The following is a 13,656-nucleotide window of genomic DNA, read 5'->3' on the forward strand; positions in this document are numbered from 1 at the left end:
GGGACTGAATCCGAGAGAGGAGGTTGTGTGGCCAAAAGCAGAGGTGGAAGCGCGGTCTAGAGAAGGGAGCTGCTTTGGGGGAGCAACCGGGCGGGGGCCGCCAGCCATATCCACACCCCTCACTACCGCCACGGAGCCCCAAACGCGCGAACAGGGCTGCGCCTGCGCGCCGGTCGGGCAGAGCGGTGAGAGGCGAGGCCGCGGCTGGAGTCACGTGCTGCGACGGCCAGCCGCCCCGCCCCTTCAAGGCCTCCCCGCCCCGCCCCACCCCGCCCCTTTCTCGGCGGGACGCTCGGAGCCGCCCCGAACTGCGCAGGGCGGCCTGGGGTGAGTGTCCGCGAGGGGCGCGCGTCTCGCAGACCCGGACGGGCCCCGGCGGGGGCTCGGGCCAGCTGGACGCGTTGCGGGGACCAAGGGGACAAAATGGCGGCGGGGTACACCCTTTCACCGCCTCCGCTCACCTGGGCGTGCTGGCGGAGCGGGCAGGGAGCGTTGCGGGGGGAGGGGAACCGTGGCCTCTTGGGAGCGCCCTGGGGTCGGCTGAGGAGGCCTAGGGGCGGGTGGGCAGGGTCTGAGCCCGCTGGGCGGCTCCGCCCTGGTGCCGGGGACTGGGACTGAGCACCACGCGGGTGGAGGGCTGCGTGGGAGGCTGCCTTACGGGGGTCGCTGTGGCAGCGCGTGTCGAGCCTTCTGGTATGCCCGAATTGCGAGGGGCCTGCGGAGGAGCATGCTTTCTCTGCCCTCCTTTGACAGATGATCGCTAGCATCATCTCTCATTGTCAGCCGGGTTTACCTTGCTTTCCCTGCTCCGCTGGTGTTAGCTCTGCAGGGGTGCAGGCGGGAATGGTCTCTCCATCTTACAAATGCTTACATTAGGCCTGAAGAGTTTAACCAAGGCCTCGCACCTGGGAGTGGTAGGACCCAGCCTCCTGCCTCTGCCCTTTCCCCAAATTTTCATTTGCGCCTTCCTCCCCACGTCGATTTCCAGTGGCGCTTAGGAACCTGGGTAGGAACAGGCTCCTGCGAGCGAAGGAATTGTTAGAAAGCAGGCAGAAAATCACTCCTCCAAGCAGCACCTGCTGCTGTCAAGCGGCACCCGCTGAGGCTGGGCTCCGCCTGCCTGAAAGCAGTTTCCTGTTGTTAGTGGATTATCTTTCTCCTTTGTGCCAAGTTATTGTTGATGAAAATAGCTATTCATTATAGTCATCTTACTGGATAGATCTAATTCCTTATTTGTATTGTAATTTAGTTTACAAGTTGATGTCATTCACATAAACTTTACATAAACAATTTGAGGTCTCAGGATGGGATAGGTGCTGTGCACATTTTATGAATGAGGAAACTGGGGCTCAAAGAGATTATTACTTGCTCTAGATCACCTGGTGGTGAGATCTGGGGTTAAGATTTCTAAACTAAGGTTGATAATCTAACCAGTATCTCATTCTGGTGCTTTGTCTCTGAATTTTCTGTTCTCAATGACTATTCCTCAAACTGTTGGGTGCAGATTGATTTATAACAAATATTGGAATGATTTGAAAACTATTATCTGAAGAATTAATATTTTTAAATAATTCAATAGTTAAAAAATTTTTATTTTGGATCAAACCTGGGAACTCAGACATGCTAGACAAAAGTGATTCGGAAAGTTACCTTTGTGGGAGGAACTATGATATGGTGGCTTTGAAGGCAGACCGATCTTAGTTTCAATGCCAGTTGTACCACTCGACTTTTGGCAAATTAATTTTTCAGAGCCTTGGTTTTCTCATCTGTAAAATGGATAATGTACACCTCATAAATTTGTTAATAGCAATAAACGAGTTCTCTGTAAAGTATTTAGAACTGCTTCTTGGTAAGCCCTTAGTAAATGCTTGCTTTGCTCTTTGCCTTTTTCCCTATTCCCTTGAGCTGCATTTTTAAAATTTGAAAATTCCAAGATCAGGATGCCTGCAAATTACATGTTTGATGATAGCCTGCTTTTTGGTTCATAGATGACACCGTCTACCTATCTCCCTTCTGCCTCTACAGGGGCATTTATTCCATTCCTGAGGGGACTACCCTCTTGACTTAATTACTTCCCAAACTTCTCACTTCCAGATACCATCACTGTGGGCTGTTGGGACATCGCAGGAGGATCACAAGTTCCAGGTTGGCCTCAGCAGCTTAATATGACTGTCTCAAAAAGTACTGGGAATATAGCTCAGTGGTAAAGTGCCCCTAGGTTCATTCCCCAGTGCTGAAAAACAAACAGACCGATGACAACAAAATAAACTCATACCTTGGGAGCTAGAATTTTAACATATATGTTTTGAGGGGACATAAAGATTGAAACCATAGTAGTATTGTTAAACACTTGCCTGTTTGTTCAACAACCTTGGGATCATAATCAGGGTTTCCCTACAAATGTGCTTATAAATAAGTAATTTTGATGATTGAGATCCCAGCATAATGTTTTAGGCAGATTTTAAAAATGTATTTCCTTTGTGTTTCATAGATATTTAAGAAATACCAAAAGAGTGATTAGATAGTAAGATTTTGTTCATGCCCCATTTAACTCAGCAATGTTTTAAAGATCAGTAAGATGAAGGGACTTAAAATTCTTTTTTCACTTTCATACCTGACAACAAGCCAACCTGGCTTTAAAGGTGAAGCAAAAATCCTTTGGGAATTACATGTGAACATTCTTTAAACACTTAAGTTTAACAGACTTCTCTCCAGTGGTGCAATCTGATATCCATTGTGGAATTGCCATTTTTGAAATTTTAGATGTGAAAACTAAAGATGGCTTATACAACAATAATTAAAACAAGTAACAAAATTCTGTTTTGCTGTTTTCTGCTGGATGGTAATATAAATCATAGCCATTTTTGGTTTTCATTGGTTGATAATAGGTCTTGTGGAATATAAACAGTGAAAAAACTTATAGTCCAGTAGTGGTGCCAGTCTTAAAAACGTATTAGAAGGAAATTTTCTCTATGACAAACACTAAAGTTATCTTGAAGTTTTGCTAAATAGTTGCTACATTTTAATTATTACTTCCTAAGGCACAGTTTATTATATGTATTTTGAAAACATGCAAAAACAGTAGAATAATGAGCTGCTTTGGCTAATCTGTTTGAGCAGTTACTTGCCTGTGGACAATCTTGTCTTCTAAAATCTGCTTGCTGCCAAATTGTTTTAAAGTAGATCTCAGACATCATATTTCACTTGTAAAGACTGCAATATGTTAGGTCTGCTTTTGATACAGAATAGGAAAAAGAGAGTTTTTGTATTTTCAATGGGGCATGCCACTTTAAAAAAATTTTTTTTTAGTTGTAAATGTTAGATGGACAGAATTTATTTATTTTTATATGGTGCTGAGGATCAAACCCAGTGCCTCACCCATGTCAGGCAAGTGTTCTACCACCAAGCTCTATCCCCAGCCCTGGAGCATGTTACTATTATGGGAGAAATTAAATACCTCTTGGTTGATATCAATGGCAGTATATATAGAAGTAATTGCAAACCTCATTAATAACAAAGAGTTATGAAATGTCCATATTACTCTTCAAAATATTCATTTTTACCCTAATAAGAAAAACATGGAAAAGCAAAAATTATTCATAGTTTTTGAGTATAATTGTTGAAGTACCAGACTCAGAAAGGCAAATAGATTTTCTTAAGGGTCAGAAAAGTAAGTGATAGATTTTGTGAACATTGAAGGAGAACTCTGATTAAAGACTTTTTTTTTTAAACTTTTTATCAGGTATTATTGAAACAATTCATAAATATGCTGTTCTAGCTTCAGCTGGTGATGGGCCTGTATTTTTTAAAAGTAATGCTGCCAGTGATTTTCTTACTACTTTGGGTTTGCCATTTATGCCTTGTCCTTTTACAACCTGTGTACCTAAACTCAGATGAAGAGAGGTGTCCTTTTCCTGGCACTCAAGCCCATTTTCACATTTTTATCTCTAGGACTTTCAGTTATCTCCACAGACATTCTTGTACTAAAAAGGGCAGGATAAGAACAGTGAGATTTTAGTTCATCCCTGGCAGTTCATCAGAAACCTTTTGCCCAGTGAATCTTAGTAATCATTGTCTGCTGACTGATTTGTTTTAATTTTTTTTTCTGCTCCATTTCTCTGCTTGGCAATTGTTTTGCTTCAACCAAATTTCTTAAATTTCATTTATTTGAGTACCACTGTCAGTATTTTGCCATATTTATATATTTTTTTATTAACTGATAGTGTTACAAACTTAAGTACAAGTGGTCAATTTAAAGGAAAAAGCTATGTAAATAATAACATGAGTGATACTTAATTATGGTAAATATGAAGAAAGTAACTGAAATTTTGAATTAGGACATAGGTTTCTTTTCCTTCTTATTTTAAAAACAACTTTGTTGAGATATATTTCATGTACCATAAAGTCCACGTATGTGCCCAAACTCAGATGAAGAGAGGTGTCCCTTTATATATATATATATATGTATAATTTTTTTTCCAGTTGTATGTGGACACAATATCTTTATTTTATCTTTATATGGTGCTGAGGCTCAAACCCAGTGCCTCACATGTGCTAGGCGAGTGCTCCACTCCTGAGCCACAACCCCAGCCCTGACTTTAGTGGCTTTTTAATGTACTCACAGATTTGTGTATCTGTTACCCACAATAAATATTATTTTTAATTTTAAAAAAATATTTATTTTTTAGTTGTAGTTGGTTGGACACATACCTTTATTTTTATGTGGTGCTGAGGATGGAACCCAGGGCCTTGCACATGCTAGGCTGGCCCTCTACTGCTGAGCCACAACCCCAGCCCCTAATTTTATTTATTTTTTATTTACATATATGTGTGTGTGTGTGTGTGTGTGTGTGTGTGTGTGTGTATATATAAAATATTTGTAGTTGGACACAATAACTTTATTTAAATGTGGTGCTGAGGATCAAACCTACCGTGTCACACAGGCTAGGTGAGCATTCTACCGCTGAGCCACAACCCCAGTCCCCCCACAATAAATCTTAGAATATTTTCAACACTCCAGTATGAAATCCCATAACCATTAGCATTTCTTCCCCCTCTCTGATCCCTATCCTCCCCCATCTAATTTTCTGACCCAGCCCTAATCTGTTTTTTGACTCTATATTTTCTATTTAGGACATACCACTTAATGGAATCTCATAATATGTGGTCTTTTATGTCTGGCCTTTTGTGTTTGGCCTTTTGTGTTTGGCATATTGTTTTCAAGGTTCATCCATACGGTAGTATATATCAGGAGTTCATTCCTTTTTATCACTGAGTAGTGTTCCATTGTGTGGATATACCACATTTTATTTATCTATTCATCAGTTGATGGATACCTGATTGTTTCTGTTTTTGGGTATTATGAACAATGCTGGCATGAACATTCTTGTCCAAGTGTTTTTTTTAATTCTCTTTAGTTATACATGATAGTAGAATCTATGTTGACATAGACACATGGAGTATAACTTCCCATTCTCGTCCTTATCTCATACAAGTAATTGGACTTATGTTTTCATTTCTCATGAGTGTACACTTAGGAGTGGAATTGTTGGATTTCATTGTAGCTTTGTGTATAACTTTGTGAGGAACTGTCAGAAGGTTTATTAAGTCAACTGTAGCATTTTATATTCTCACAGCAGTGTGTGAAGAGGATTCTAGTTTTTCTACATTCTCTCCAGCACTTGTTTTGTCTTTTTGACCATTGAATTATTGGTGAGTGTGTAGTTTCTTTTTCCAAGCATGATATCTGTGGTATTTGTTTTGTTGTGTGTTTAACAGTTGATTCCTTTTGGTGAATAGCATTATATGGATAAACTACAATTTGAAAATGTATTTTTCTGTTGATGGATATTTTGAGTTTCTAGTTTTTGTTTTTTTTCCTTTTTTGTGGTACTGGAAATTGAACCCATGGCCTCATGCAGGCTAGGCAAACACTCTGCCACTGAGCTCTGTCCCCATTTCTCTATTTTTTTTATTTTTGTTTTTGTTGTTAATTTTGATACAGGCTTTTGTTAAATTTCCTAGGTGGCCTTGAACTTGCAATCTTCCTACCTTAGCCTTCAAATAGCCAGGATTATAGGTGTGTACCACCACATGCAGCTTTGTTTTGTACTATTTTGAATGAAACTGCTGTGAATATTTATATATAGGTCTTTGTGTGAAAAATATGTTTTTATTTCTCTGGGCAAATACCTAAATTTCATTCATTTTTATAGATGAGAATACTGTTACTTAGAAGTTAGATGAAAATTTCAAGATTATGTAGCAAGTGATTTGGTTGATTCCGATGATGAGTTATACTCTTTCCACTATAAATTTTTCCCCAACTTTTTTCTTTTTTTCTGGTACTGGGGATTGAACTCAGAGGCACTCAATCACTGAATATTTCCCCAACTTTTAGAGGGAAAGAATACACATAGAGTTGACTGGGAGTCCAGGTGAAGATCTCTGTCAGCTGGGATGTAAGAGTAGGCTTCATGGCTTCTGGTGGAGTGCTTGCCTTGCACTTGCAGGCTTGGCTTCAATTCGTTGTGCTACTAAAAAAAAAAAAAAAAAAAAAAGGCAGGTTTCATGGAAAGATTACTTTTGAGCTAGCTTTCAAGAGTTGGTAGACTTTTGGGGCTGGGGATGTGGCTCAAGCGGTAGCGAGCTCGCCTGGTATGCGTGCAGCCCGGGTTTGATCCTCAGCATCACATACAAACAAAGATGTTGTGTCCGCCGAAAACTAAAAAATAAATATTAAAATTCTCTCTCTCTTTCTCTTTAAAAAAAAAAAAAGAGTTGGTAGACTTTGAATGTATAGCGAGTGGAAAGAAAGTAATAGGAGGGCAAAAATTCTATAGCAAGGGCTATGTATGATCATTAGTAAGTATTTAATTAATACCTGCTCAGTGCTAGGCACTGTTCTATGTTCTGGGGCTATAGTGGTAACAAAATCAGTAAGCATCATTGAGCTTACATTCTTGTAGGAGGAGACAGTACCATCAGCAAATATATAATGTAAGGGAAGATGGAAAATAGATGTGGTGTCAGTCCCCCCAGTTTTATTAAGGTATAAATGACAAAAATTATATGTATCTACAGTACATTTTATAGGAATGTATCTGGCTGTGAAATGATTAAATCAAGCTAATTAGCTTCAGTTACCACACAGACCTTTTTTTTTTTTTGTGGTGAGAACATTTAAGATCTAATCTCTTAGCAATTTAAAATTATACAATATATTATTAGTTACAGTCTCCATGCTGTACTATAGATTTCTAGAATTCATTGATCCTGTCTTAACTGAAACATGCCATTTAATCATTTAAATTTAACCATTTAACCAGCATCTCCCCATTTCTCCATCTCCTCCCCCAGTACCTAGTCACCACCATTCTACTTTCTGTGTCTATGAGTTTATTTATTTTTTTTAAAGATCTCTATGTAAGTGAGATCAAATACAGTGTTTATCTTTCTGTGTCTGGCTTATTTCACTGCATAATATCTTCCATATTCATCTGCATTGTTGGAAATAGTGATTTCCTCCATTTTATGGTTAAATAGTATTCCATGCATGTATTCATTCATTGATGATCTTATATCTTGGATTTGTGAATGATGCTGACATGAGCATGGGATTTTTAGATTATCTCTTTGACATATGGAAAGTTTTAGTCAGTTTTCTCACTGCTGTGACTAAAAAAACCTGACCAGAACAACTATAGGAGTTAATTGAGGTTATGGTTACAGAGGTGTCAGTCCACAGACAGCTGGCTCCATTCCTCAGGGCTCAAATGAGGTTGAATATGGTGGAAGAGTGTGGTAGAGGGAAGTGGCTCATATGACGGTTAGGAAGCAGAGAGAGACTTTACTTGCCAGATATAAAATATATATCATATCCCAAAGGCATGGCCCCAGAGACCTACCTCTCCCAGCTAATCCCATCAGGAGATTAATTCACCAATTAGGTTAAGACTTTCATAACCCAATCACTTCTCTTCCAGACCTTCTTGCATTATCTCACATGTGAGCTTTTGGGGACATCTCACATCCAACCCATAACAGATATATACCCAGAAGTGGGATTGCTGGATCATATGGTCATTTTATTTTTAACGTTTTGAGGAACTTTGTACTGTTTTTCGTAAAGGCTGTGCTCAAATTTACATTCCTACCAGTGGTGTACACATTTGTTTTTCTCCACATCCTTGCCATTATTTGTTATCTTTTTATCTTTTTGATAATAGCTATTCTAACAGATGTGGAGTGAGATGTCATTATGGTTTTAATTTGCATTTCCCTGATTATTAATGATATTGAGCATTTTTTCATATACTTGTTGGCTACTTGAGTGTCTTCCTTTTGGTACCATCTATTCAGGTCCTTTGCCATCTTTTAATTTTTTTTTTTTTTGTAGTTTGTAGATGGACAGAATGCCTTTATCTGTTTATTTTTATGTGGTGCTAAAGATTGAACCAGTGCCTCACACATGCTAGGCAAGTGCTCTGCCACTGAACTATAGCGCCAACCCTCCTTTGCCCGTCTTTTAATTTGGTTATTTGTTTTCTTAGTGTTGAGTTTTTGAGTTTCTTGTCTATTTTGGATATTAACCCTTATCAGAAGTATGGTTTGTAGATATTTTGTCATGCTCTGTAGGTCAGTTTTTTGCTCTGTTTTCTTTGCAGGAGCTTTTTAGTTTTATTCAATCCTATTTGTCAACTTTTGTTATCTGTGCTTTTGGGGTCATACCCCCCCAAATTATTGTCAGGAAGCTTTTCTGTTATGCTTTTTTCCATAAATTTCATAGTTATGGGCCTCACATTTCAGTCTTTTGATCTATTTTGAGTAGATGTTTGTGTATAGTGACAGATAGATACTTGCATATTCCAGCACTATACATTAAAGAGACTCTTTTCTCTGGTGTTGATTCCTTTGTTGAAAATCTAGATATGTGAATTTATTCTGGGTTCTATTTTCTGTTTCATTGGGTTATGTCCGTTTTTATGCCAATACCATGCTTTTTTGGTTACTTTACATATTTATAGTATGTTTTGAAGTCATGCATTGTGTGTGATGACTCTAGCTTTGTTTATTTTGCTGAGGATAGCTTTGGATGTTTGAAAATTTTTGTGGTTCCATACAACTCTTAGGAGTGCTTTTTTCTAATTCTGTAAATAATGTCTTTGATATTTTGATGGGAATTGCACCAAATCTATAAATCACTTTTGTTAGTCATAGGCATTTCAACAATTTTAATTCCTCCCATCCATGAATCTAGGATGTTTTTCCAGTTTTTTGTGTCCTGTTCAATTTCTTTCAATAGTGTTTTGTAATGTTCACTGAAGAGATTAGTTACTTCCTTGGATAAATTCATTCCTAGGTACTTTTTTTTGGGTAGCTACTCTGGGATTGCTTTTTTCATTTTTTTTCTCAGAAATTTTGTTATGATATATAAAATGCTGTTGATTTTTTTTTTTGGTGGGGGGCGAGTACTGGGGATTGAACTTAGGGGCACCCGACCACTGAGCCACATCCCCAGCCAGCCCTGTTTTCTATTTTATTTAGAGACAGGGTCACACTGAGTGCTTAGTGCTTCCCCATTGCTGAGGCTGGTTTTGAACTGTGATTCTTCTGTCTCAGCCTCCTAGCCGCTGAAATTATAGGTGTGTGCCACTGTGCCTGGCTTGATTTTTGTATTATGTAATTTTACTGAATTTAGTATTTCTAACATTGATTTTTGGTTGAGTCTTTAGGTTTTTTTTATATGTAGGTTTTTCTAATATGTCTTCTACAAGCAGATAATTTGACTTATTCTTTTCTGTTTGGATATCCTTTATTTAAACCTTTCCTTATTTCTCTGACAGAGTTCCAATACTATGTTGAATAAGAGTGGCGAAAGTAGATATCTTTGTCTTGTTCCTGATATTTGAAGAAATGATTTCAGTCTTTCCCCCATTCAGTCTGATGTTGGCTATGGATTTGTCATATGTAGCTTTTATTGAGTGGTCTATATCTAGTTTGTTGAGGATTTTTACATGGAACAATGTTGGATTTTATTGCATGTTTTTCTATATTTATTGAGACATTCATATGATTTTTGCCCCTCATTCTGTGGATATGAAACTATGTTTATTGCATTCAATCTTGCATCTCTGGGATAAATCCTACTTGATCTTGTGGTGTAATCTTTTTGATGTGCTGTTGGATTCAGTTTTCTGGTGTTTTGTTGAGAATTTTTGCATTTATGTTTGTCAGGGAATTGGTCTATAGTTTTTTATTTTTGTTTTGTCCATGTTTGGTTTTGGTATCAGAAATTCTTGTCTCATAGAATGATTGGAAAATTCTCTCTCTGAAGTTTTTGGAGTAGTTTGAGAAGAATTGGTGGTAGTCCTCCTCAAAAGTTGGATAAAATTCAGCAATGAAACCCTCCAGTCATGGGCTTTTCTTTGTTGGGATACTTTCAATTATCAAATAATTTTTGTTATTCATTATTGGTTCATTAGGTTTTCTGTGTCCTCATGGTTCAATTTTGGCATGTTACATATATTCAGATGTTGATTTCACCACTTCTAGTTTTTCCAAGTTGTTAATAATAGTCTCTAATGATCCTTTGTATTTTCTGTGGTATAGGTTGTAATACCATTCTGATTTTATTTATTTTGAGCCTTTTTTCTTGGTTAGTCTAGCTGAAGATTTGCCTATTTTTTCATCTTTACAAAATATCAACACTGTTTCATTGGTCTTTTATATTTTTTAAAAGTCTCTATTTTTTGCTCTGATGTTTGATATTTCCTGACTTTGACTAATTTTGGGTTTGGTTTGTTCTTCTACTTCCTTGAGTTGCATTATTAGGTAGGAATTATTTGTAATCTTTCTTTTTTAATGAAGGTGTTAATTGCTATAATTTCTCTCTTAGTATTGATTTTGCTGTATCCCATGGATTTGGTATGCTATGTTTTCATTTTTATTCCGTTGTGGTTGGAGAACATGTATGATGTGATTAGGATTTTAAACAATTTGTGAGGCTTGTTTTGTGGCTTAACATGTGGTGTGTACTATGTAGCTATAATACAGGTGGACAGAGTCCCAAGATGGAACTGTGCAGCAGGATCCTGGATGGGTGAGAGCACAACATGGTTTGGACTTGTTCTCTGGGGCAGTACAGTAATATAGGTAATCCGGAAGCTACCAGACAAGATTCAGGGTCTGTGAGGGCCATAGGCTTTTCCTGCAGTAGATGCTTTAGGGAATCCACTGAGGCCTCCTGCTTACCCATTCCCCACTCATTGTTGATTTCCATTTGTTGTATGTTTTAGAATCGGTAGTTTGATGCCTCCAATTTTATTCTTTTTTGTTTAAGATTCTTTCACTGTTTAGGGTCTTTTGTGGCTCCAGACAGATTTTAGGATTTTTTTGCCTTTTTTTGTGACATTGAAATTTTGATAGGGATTACATTGAATCTGTAGACCATTTTGGGTAGTATGGATATTTTAACAGTGTTAGTTTTTCTATTCCATAAACATGGGATATCTTTCCATTTATTTGTTGTCTTCAATTTATCTCATCAGTATTTTATAGTTTTTAGCATAGGGATCTTTTACTTCTTTGGCTAGATTGATTCGTATTTTCATTGTTTTTTAATGCTATTGAAATGGAATTGTGGTTTTGATTTCTTTTTTGGATAGTTCATTGTTAATATATAGTAATAGTGTTAGTAAACACTTGATTTTTTTTGTATATTGATTTTGTGTCTTGCAACTTTTCTGAATGTATTTGTTCTAACAGTTTTTTTGGTAGAGTCTTGAGTGTTTTCTATATATAACTACATGTACACCCACACACTCTTCATCTTCAGATATGGTTTTACTTTTTTCCAGTGTGAATGCTGTTGTTTTTTTTTCCCCCATTGACTAATTGCTCTGGCTAGGATTTCTATATTGAATAGATTTGGTGAGAGTGGGCATCTTTGTCTTGCTCTTTGAGGAAATCCGTTTAGTTTTTCACTTAAGATGTTTAACTGCGGGCTTATCCTAATATGACCTTTATTATATTGAGATTCATTCCTTTGATACTTAAATTTTGGAGAGTTTTTATCATGAAAGTATGTTGAATTTTGTTAAATGCTTTTTTCTGCATTTACTCATATGATCATAAGATTTTGTCCTTTTGTTTTGTTAATATGGTATATCATATTTATTGACTTAAGTGTGTTGAAATATTCTTAAATCCCAGGGATAAATCCCACTCCATGACTTCTGTTTCTTTTTTTTTTTTTTTCCAACTAGTTTTACTAAAGGTTTGTTGAGTGTTTTTTTTTTTTTTCTTAATATATGTAGGTGGACACAATACCTTTATTTTATTTTTTTTTAGAGAGAGAGAGAGAGAGAGAGAGAGAGAATTTTTTAAATATTTATTTATTGTTTTTTAGTTTTCGGCGGACACAACATCTTTGTATGTGGTGCTGAGGATCGAACCCAGGCCGCACGCATGCCAGGCGAGCACGCTACCACTTGAGCCACATCCTCCGCTCCAAGAGAGATAATTTTTTAAAAAATTTTTTAATATTTATTTTTTAGTTTTTGGTGGACACAACATCTTTATTTTTTTTATTTGTATGTGGTGCTGAGGATCGAACCCAGAGCCCCGCGCATGCCAGGCGAGTGCGCTACCGCTTGAGCCACATCCCCAGCCCCCCTTTATTTTATTTTTATGTGGTGCTGAGGACCGAACCCAGTGCTTTGTGCAAGCTAGCTGAGCGCTCTACCATTGAGCCACAGCCCTAGCCCCCTTGTTGAGTGTTTTTGAATCTGCATTTATTAGGGATATTGGCCTGTAATTTTATATTTTGTAATGCCCAAATCTGACTTTGTTATTATACTAATGCTGGCCTTATAAAACAAGTTTGGAAGTTCCCTCCTCTTTATTGGAAGGAGTTTGAAAACATTCTTTAAATGTTTGGTAGAATTTAGCATTGAAGCCAGTGTGATCCTGAGCTCTTCTTTGTTGAGGTTTTTCTTTCTTTTTTCTTTTTCTGAGATGCTTGTGATTGAAACCAGGTCTTGTACATGCTAGGCAAGTTCTCTATGACTGAGCTATACCCCAGCCTGAGATTTTTTTTTTCCTGACCCCCGCCCCCCCCCCGCCCCCCCCCCCCCCAATACTGGGAATTGAACACAGTGGTGCTCCACCACTGAACAGTATCCCCTGTGAGGGCCCCCTCCCACACTTTTTTTTTCCCCTAAAACTTGTGATCCTTCTGCTTCAGCCTCCCCAGTCAGTAGTATTATAGGTATGTGCCATTGTACTCAGCTGCAGCCTGAGTATTTAAACTACAGATTTCTTCTCTCTTGTTATTGTAAATTTTTCTTCTTCTTCTTTTTTTTTTTAAGAGAGAGAGAGAGAGAGGATTTTTTCATATTTATTTTATTTTATTTTTCAGTTTTCGGTGGACATAACATCTTTATTTTATTTTTATGTGGTACTGAGGATCCAACCCAACGGCCTGCACATGCCAGGTGAGCGCACTACCACTTGAGCCACATCCCCAGCTCTTTTATTTTTTAAAAAATATTTTTTTAGTTGACAATGGGTTTTTATTTTATTTATTTATATTTGGTGCTGAGAATCGAACCCAGTGCCTCACACATGCTAGGCAAGCGCTCTACCACTAAGCCA

General features: G+C 37.8%; 1 protein-coding gene across 9 annotated transcripts in view; it reads left to right on the top strand.

Annotated features, from left to right (window-relative positions):
- Positions 1-280: 280 nt before the first annotated feature.
- The window catches only part of Scaper (S-phase cyclin A associated protein in the ER), a 447,154-nt gene continuing 433,778 nt past the window's right edge, over positions 281-13,656 (top strand). For 4 of the 9 annotated variants that reach the window (XR_013090777.1, XM_076851157.1, XM_076851156.1 and 1 more), the window contains exons 1-2: positions 367-434; positions 2,095-2,145. The gene's annotated coding sequence lies outside the window, so the exon portion shown is untranslated. Of the gene's footprint in view, positions 328-366; positions 435-2,094; positions 2,146-13,455; positions 13,497-13,656 lie in introns of those variants that run through there. The other 5 variants (XM_076851160.1, XM_076851161.1, XM_076851163.1 and 2 more) reach the window with 5 other exon arrangements.

The sequence above is a fragment of the Callospermophilus lateralis genome, chromosome 3, assembly GCF_048772815.1.
Source record: "Callospermophilus lateralis isolate mCalLat2 chromosome 3, mCalLat2.hap1, whole genome shotgun sequence".
Classification (NCBI taxonomy): Eukaryota; Metazoa; Chordata; class Mammalia; order Rodentia; family Sciuridae; genus Callospermophilus; species Callospermophilus lateralis.